The sequence below is a fragment of the Ovis canadensis genome, chromosome 2 (assembly GCF_042477335.2).
Source record: "Ovis canadensis isolate MfBH-ARS-UI-01 breed Bighorn chromosome 2, ARS-UI_OviCan_v2, whole genome shotgun sequence".
Taxonomy (NCBI): Eukaryota; Metazoa; Chordata; class Mammalia; order Artiodactyla; family Bovidae; genus Ovis; species Ovis canadensis.
The window spans coordinates 79249342-79257545 of NC_091246.1; positions in this window are offsets into that span (position 1 = coordinate 79249342).

The following is an 8204-nucleotide window of genomic DNA, read 5'->3' on the forward strand; positions in this document are numbered from 1 at the left end:
CATAGGCATATTTGCCAAATTTTAATCAAAGAGAAAATTGTCAAAAGGGGTTAATACCATCTTGACAAAGATCTTTAGCATTTACAGGTTGCCTAGAATACAAGCTATTTTTGGTGTTCAGTCGCTAAGTCTGTCCGACTCTTTGCAACCCTATATATTGAAGCATACTAGGCTTCTCTGTCTTTCACTATCTCCTGGAGACTGCTTAAATTCATGTCATTGAATTAGTGATGCTATCTAACCGTCTCATCCTCTGCATCCAAACCCAAAGCATACTGATAAGCACAGACCTATTTATTTAATAAATATATGTTTATTTAATATTGTGGATAAGCTTTTAAAAGAGCTATTGAATAATGCAGCTAATTTTCAAGAAGACTCATTCAAAAAACATCAAGGGTTTTCATAGAAAGAGTTTAGCTCATTTTGCCTGCCAAAAAAAGGAAGAAAAATAGCTCCTTCAAAAATTAGAATATGGTTCCAAAGCACATATAAATTTGGAGAGGCTTATCTTACCTGAACTTTCGAACCTGTTGAAAAATCCCTCGTGAGGATCTTTGTTTCTCTCATTACTTCTCTATTTTTGAAATATTGATACTTGCTTTCCCCGTTTACTTTCATTTTATTTCATCAAGGATTGCATACTTCATTTTCCTCTTACAAGAGCTTCAAATACACCTGCTATTTATTCTTCAATAGCATGGCTCTTCTGTTTAACTACAGTGACAGTAAGCCTGTTAAATTACTGAAGAAATATGCCTATCTCAAAACGAAATGAGCTCTTCACCAATAAGCCTTTGATTATATCTTTCCTTCTAATTCGACAAAAATCCTGCACTTATCCATTTTAATGAATCACATTTGCCCTCAGAACACCTTTTCTACCTTTTTATATTACCTTTAGTACATATAAAATATGGTAGTTAGAGTTTAAATTGACTTTAAAAAAACCTTAAAACACAAGCAGGTGGAGAAATAATTATGGTGCCTAAATTACTGTATCAATTTGCTTCATAAAAGTTCTGTCTCTTCAACTTTACTTAAAATGATTCAGTGATGATTGGGAAGATGAAGAACAAAGGTTGATGGAGGAAATTAACAGCCCTTTGAACAGATACTAAACAATAGCCTGCTGGATATTTGAATCAAGTCGAAAAGCTTGCTAAGTGAAGAGGCTGCTGTCTGCCTGGCTGGACAAGTGGACTTTCTTTATGTTTCTAGATTTGCCTGCTTAGCTGAAAACACTTATTTCCTTTGATAAAACACACACACACACACACACACACACACACGCACACAAAAAAGCATCAGCTGTTTATACTACCAGATACAACTAATTAAATTTGTCACATTTTAAAATAGCCTAATAAATTGACCAGTGTTTACCTATATGGCTAAAGGATGTGTGTATACATTTTTAATGAGAAAGCGGAGTCAGTCAATGACACTAAATATCTGTGTGACCTTAAATAAAGCATTTAACTTTTCTGAAAGCTGGATCTCTACTCCCAATTTAAAATTATAAAAGAAATGTCTGGCATATTTAATATAAATGAAAATGGTAGAGTTTAATTTTTATATTAAAAAAGTATAAATTTTGCCCATTAAAAAGATTTAAAATATTTTAATAATAAGCATTTCACTCATTCCACTCTTAGCTCTGATATTACCACACTACTCTCTCCATGACTGTATTATTAAATATTTGATAAAGTGAAAAGTTAAAATGTTAGTCGTTAAGTCATGTCCAACTCTTTGAGACCCCTGGACTATATAACTCACCAGCCTCCTCTATCCATGGAATTCTCCAGGCAAGAATTCTTGAGTGGATAGCCATTCCCTTCTCCAAGAGATCTTCCCAACCCAGGGATCAAACCCAGGTCTCCTGCACTGCAGGCAGATTCTTTACCACATGAGCCACCGGGGAAGCTCTCCACATGTTTGATAGGTGCCTACCAAATGAGGATCCTAATAATACCACCTGTGATTATTGAAAGCATACCAAATGCCCAACATTGTGCTAATAGCTACAGGTAAATTAAAAATAAATCAGCAAATGCCTGAAAAGGGTGACTGTGTAATTTATCATCCAAATCTATATACTTCCAAGAAAGAAAGAAACATTATTGATCGTTATATTAGAAACACAAGAGTAAACTAAGATTGTCATGGGCAAACCAGGGCAAAAGGTCACCTGCATATATAGTAAATATTTGCATATACAAGGAGAAAATGGTTTAGGATAGGCACAAGATCATGAAAATTACTTTCTATAGTTGGGCAGAATCAGAGCTGATGGTGGATACATTTTTATTGTAGCTTTTCATTGGTTGCAATAAATGAATGTACTATTTTGGAATCTGAAGTAACATTAAAAACTTCTTTATAGAACGGACTTTTAGACTCTGTCTAAAGGGAGAGGGAGAGGGTGGGATGATTTGGGAGAATGGCATTGAAACATGTATACTATCAGGTAAGAAACGAATCACCAGTCTATGTTCGATACAGGATACAGAATGCTTGGGGCTGGTGCACGGGGATGATCCAGAGAGATGATATGGGGTGGGAGGTGGGAGGGGGGTTCAGGATTGGGAACTCATGTACACCCGTGGCTGATTCATGTCAATGTATGGCAAAACCAATACAGTATTGTAAAGTAAAATAAAATAAAAATAAAAATAAAAAAAGAACATTGATTAAAATAGGAAGAAAAAAAAGAAATTATATTAAAAAAAGTCTCTCCAATAATCGTAAGATGTAAGTAAATATTTCACTTCTCAGGTGAGTAAACTATTATAAAAATGTTCAAATAAATATTGCTCAAGGATGCACAGTAAGATAAAAACCTGAGGCCAAACTATGTGCAACAACACTGGCTTCTGATTATATTTTCCAAGAGAAGACTTCTGGGTTCAGCATAATGGGAATTCATGCTTCTCCATGATAGATAGAGCTCTCTTGACAATTTAAATTTTCAGAATTGTGCCCTTAGGGGATTCATAAATTAAGTAAGAAGAGCATTCCACACATCTATAACTAGAACAATCCTTTGTGACATTCATCTCATAAATATCATGCAACTGCTGTTCCCAGTTGGAGTACAACGATATCCAGTATATGAAAATGATAAATATTTTACCAGCTTCAAATCCAAAGTTTTCAGTGAAATTCATAGAAATATGACATTAAGTATATTCAAATAAACATCAAATGAGAAAATTTATGTGAGCTATAAACTATTCCTACACTATGATTCATATCATCCTTATTGTCAGTGGAGGATTGGACAATTTGCACATTTGGTGGTGACACAAAATGTGTTTCCCCCCCCTTTTTTTTTTTGAAAATATTTGGACAATATATATAAAATTTGGGAGAAATTTTTGAAATAACATTTACCAAGACCTTACAATGTACTAAGTCGCTTCAGTCATGTCTGACTCTTCGCGACCTCGTGGAGTGTAATCCGCCAGGCTCCTCTGTCCATGGGGTTCTCCAGGCAAGAATACTGGAGTGGGTTGACATTTTCTTCCCCACCTTACAACGCAGATATGTAATAAAGTGGTCAACTGTGTCATCATATTATTAAACATGTTTGCTTTATTTCACTGAAAAAGAAATGTAATTCAATAACAGGTAAATCTCATCGGTCTTTTAAATTATCACTTTTTAAAAAGCTATATTTGAAATAACTTCTCAAAAACATATATTAGTTATGTATAATCTAATGTTTCAGATTCTAAACACTGAGAAATGTAAGTCCCCTAGCTATGTATATAAAATAATAAACCAGATATGCAATACTAGACACTCATTTATTCATTCAGTCATTTATGTTGTTAGTATTTACTATGTGCCAGGCATTTGGCCAAGCACTAACACTTAGTAGTGGTAAATAAAATGTATACTCTTTCTTTCTTCTAGAAACTAAACTTTAATGAGAATTTAAATATTTAACAATTGATGTTTTGTGGGGAAAAAAAATGGGGGGAGATTCTCAGGTGGAACTAGTGGTAAATAACCAGCCTGCCAATGCAGAAGACTTAAGAGATATGGGATCTATGCCTGGGTCAGGAAGATGCCCCTGAGAAGGAAATGGCAAACCACTCCAGTATTCTTGCCTGAAGGATCCCATGGATAGAGGAGCCTGGTGGGTTAGAGTCCATAGGGTCATAAAGAGTCAGACACAATGGAAGTGACTTCACATGCACATGAAGAAAAGAAGTGCACACTGTTCAAGGGATGTGTTACCATGAGTTTTGCTGAATGTGAGGAGTCATCAAAGATTTCAGAAGTTCCTTAGTTAACCAATCAGGATGTAGAGTGTGTGTGAAGAATAAGACAGAAAAAATGTCAAAAGCTTTTCAATGACCTTTTACAGGAACTGAATAGATGTCAATGTGGGTCACACTACTTTGTATTTCCATAATACAGATCTTCAGGGGTAGCAATCTGGTTTAAGGGTGTCTGCAGCAAGGGGATGTTTCTTGATACTTTATTAGCATAAGAAGAACGCTATTTTTAACCATACTATATGGTTTCCGTATCCATAGGGGTAAGATTCCCCCAAGACATCTTTTGTGTCATAGCTCTGAAGTAATAGAAGAAAAAAAAATGAGGGGAGAGTAGGGAGCAGTTCATGAACAAACTTGTAAGGGCTCACAAGTTGGTGTATCATTTTTTGGAGTATAACTAGTTAGATACTACATTCAGCTCAGTTCAGTTCACTTTGGTCACTCAGTCGTGTCTGACTCTTTGTGATCCCATGAATCATAGCAGTCAGGCCTCCCTGTCCATCACCAACTCCCGGAGTTTACCCAAAATCATGTCCATCGAGTTGGTGATGCCATCCAGCCATCTCATGCTCTGTTGTCCCCTTCTCCTCCTGCCCCCAATGCCTCCCAGCAGCAGAGTCTTTTCCAACGAGTCAACTCTTCCCATGAGGTGGCCAAAGTACTGGAGTTTCACCTTCAGCATCAGTCCTTCCAAAGAACACCCAGGGCTAATCTGATTTAGGATGGACAGGTTGGATCTCCTTGCAGTCCAAGGGACTCTCAACAGTCTTCTCCAACACCTTTCTTCACAGTCCAACTCTCACATCCATACATGACCACTGGAAAAGCCATAGCCTTGACTAGACAGACCTTTGTTGACAAAGTAATGTCTGCTTTTGAATATGCTATCTAGGTTGGTCATAACTTTCCTTCCAAGGAGTAAGCGTCTTTTAATTTCATGGCTGCAATCGCCATCCATAGCGATTTTGAAGCACAAAAATATAAAGTCTGCCACTGTTTCCACTGTTTCCCCATCTATTTCCCATGAAGTGATGGGACCAGATGCCATGATCTTCGTTTTCTGAATGTTGAGCTTTAAGCCAACTTTTACACTCTCCTCTTTCACTTTGATCAAGAGGCTTTTTAGTTCCTCTTCACTTTCTGCCATAAGGTTGGTGTCATCTGCATATATGAGGTTATTGATATTTCTCCCGGCAATCTTGATTCCAGCTTGTGCTTCTTCGAGTCCAGCGTTTCTCATGATGTACTCTCCATGTAAGTTAAATAAGCAGGGTGACAATATACAGCCTTGACGAACTCCTTTTCCTATTTGGAACCAGTCTGTTGTTCCATGTCCAGCTCTAACTGTTGCTTCCTGACCTGCATATAGGTTTCTCAAGTGGCAGATCAGGTGGTCTGGTATTCCCATCTCTTTCAGAATTTTTCACAGTTTATTGTGATCCACACAGTCAAAGGCTTTGGCATAGTCAATAAAGCAGAAATAGATGTTTTTCTGGAACTCTCTTGCTTTTTCCAGGATCCAGCAGCTGTTGGCAATTTGATCTCTGATTCTTCTGCCTTTTCTAAAACCAGATGGAACATCAGGAAGTTCACGGTTCAGTATTGATGAAGCCTGGCTTGGAGAATGTTGAGCATTGCTTTACTAGCGTGTGAGATGAGTGCAATTGTGTGGTAGTTTGAGCATTCTTTGGCCTTGCCTTTCTTTGGGATTGGAATGAAAACTGATCTTTTCCAGTCCTGTGGCCACTGCTGAGTTTTCCAAATTTGCTGGCATATTGAATGCAACCCTTTCACAGCATCATCTTTCAGGATTTGAAATAGCTCAACTGGAATTCCATCACCTCCACTAGCTTTGTTTGTAGTGATGCTTTCTAAGGCCCACTTGACTTCACATTCCAGGATGTCTGGCTGTTGGTGAGTGATCACACCATCGTGATTATCTGGGTCATGAAGATCTTTTTTGTACCGTTCTTCTGTGTATTCTTGCCACCTCTTCTTAGTATCTTCTGCTTTAATTAAGTCCATACCACTTATGTCCTTTATCGAGTCTATCTTTGCATGTAATATTCCCTTGGTGTCTCTAATTTTCTAGAAGAGGTCTCTAGTTTTTCCCATTCTGTTATTTTCCTCTGTTTCTTTGCATTGATCACTGAGGAAGGCTTTCTTATCTCTCCTTGCTATTCTTTGGAACTCTGCATTCAGATGCTTATGTCTTCCCTTTTCTCCTTTGCTTTTTGCTTCTCTTCTTTTCACAGTTATTTGTAAGTCCTCCTCAGACAGCCATTTTGCTTTTTTGCTTTTCTTTTTCTTGGAGATGGTCTTGATCCCTGTCTCCTGTACAATGTCATGAACCTCCATCCATAGTTCATCAGACACTCTCAGATCTAGTCCCTTAAATCTACTTCTCACTTCCACTGTATAATCATAAGGGATTTGATTTAGGTCATACCTGAATGGTCTAGTGTTTTCCCCTACTTTCTTCAGTTTAAGCCTGAATTTTGTTTTTGCTAACTGTATAGAGCTTCTCCATCTTTGGCTGCAAAGAATATAGTCAATCTGATTTCAATGTTGACCATCTGGTGATGTCCATGTGTAGAGTCTTCTCTTGTGTTGTTGGAAGAGAATGTTTGCTATGACCACTGCGTTCTCTTGGCAAAATTCTATTAGTCTTTGCCTTGTTTCATTCTGTACTCCAAGGCCAAATTTGCCTGTTACTCCAGGTGTTTGTTGACTTCCTACTTTTACCTTCCAGTCCCCTATAATGAAAATGACATCTGTTTTGGGTGTTTGTTCTAAAAGTTCTTGTAGGTCTTCATAGAACAGTTCAACTTCAGCTTCTTCATTGTTACTGATTGGGGCATAGGCTTGGATCACCATGATATTGAATTGTTTGCCTTGGGAATGAACAGAGATCATTCTGTCATTTTTGAGATTGCATCCAAGTACTGCATTTCAGACTCTTTTGTTGGCCATGATGGCTACTCCATTTCTTATAAGGGATTCTTGCCCACAGTAGTAGATATAATGGTCATCTGGGTTAAATTCACCCATTCCAGTCCATTTTAGTTCGTTGATTCCTAGAATGTCTATGTTCAATCTTGCCATCTCCTGTTTGACCACTTCCAATTTACCTTGATTCATGGACCTAACATTCCAGGTTCCGATGCAATAGTGCTCTTCACAGAATTGGCCTTGCTTCTATCAACAGTCACATCCACACCTGGGTATTATTTTTGCTTTGGCTCCATCCCTTCATTCTTTCTGGAGTCATTTCTCCAGAAAAAATGAGGTCAGGGGCGGTGGCTGAGAGGATCTACCCCATGTCTTAGGTCATTGTGAGCAGTCAAGAGGAGCAACCCCATATCCAAAGAGCAGTGGCTGGGCAGGTGCAGGAGGGCCGAGAGGAGCTACTCCACGTTCAAGGTCATTAGGGGCAATGCCCAAGGTAAGGAGCAGTGGCTGTGTTTTGCTGGAGCAGCCAAAAAGAGCTACGCCATGTCCAAGGTAATAGAAACCCAAGTGAGGAGGTAGGTGTTGCAAGAGGGCATCAGACAGCAGACACACTGAAACCATAATCACAGAAATCTAGCCAATCTTCATGATGGAGAGGTCTGACACAATGTGGCCCACTGGAGAAGGGAATGGCAAACCACTTCAGTATTCTTGCTTTGCGAACCCCATGAACAGTATGAAAAGACAAAATGATAGGATACTGAAAGAGGAACTCCCCAGGCCGGTAACAGATACTAAATTACTTTCATTTAATTTCAAATGTTCTTCTTCAATTATAGGAGCTTGTGCTGTTTGAGTTTTTGATGAAAGCATCTCTCTTATTAAGAGTATTAGTATAAAGTATTCTGTAGGCAGTAAAACAATATTGGGTACAGAAAGACATCTGATTGTCTTCCC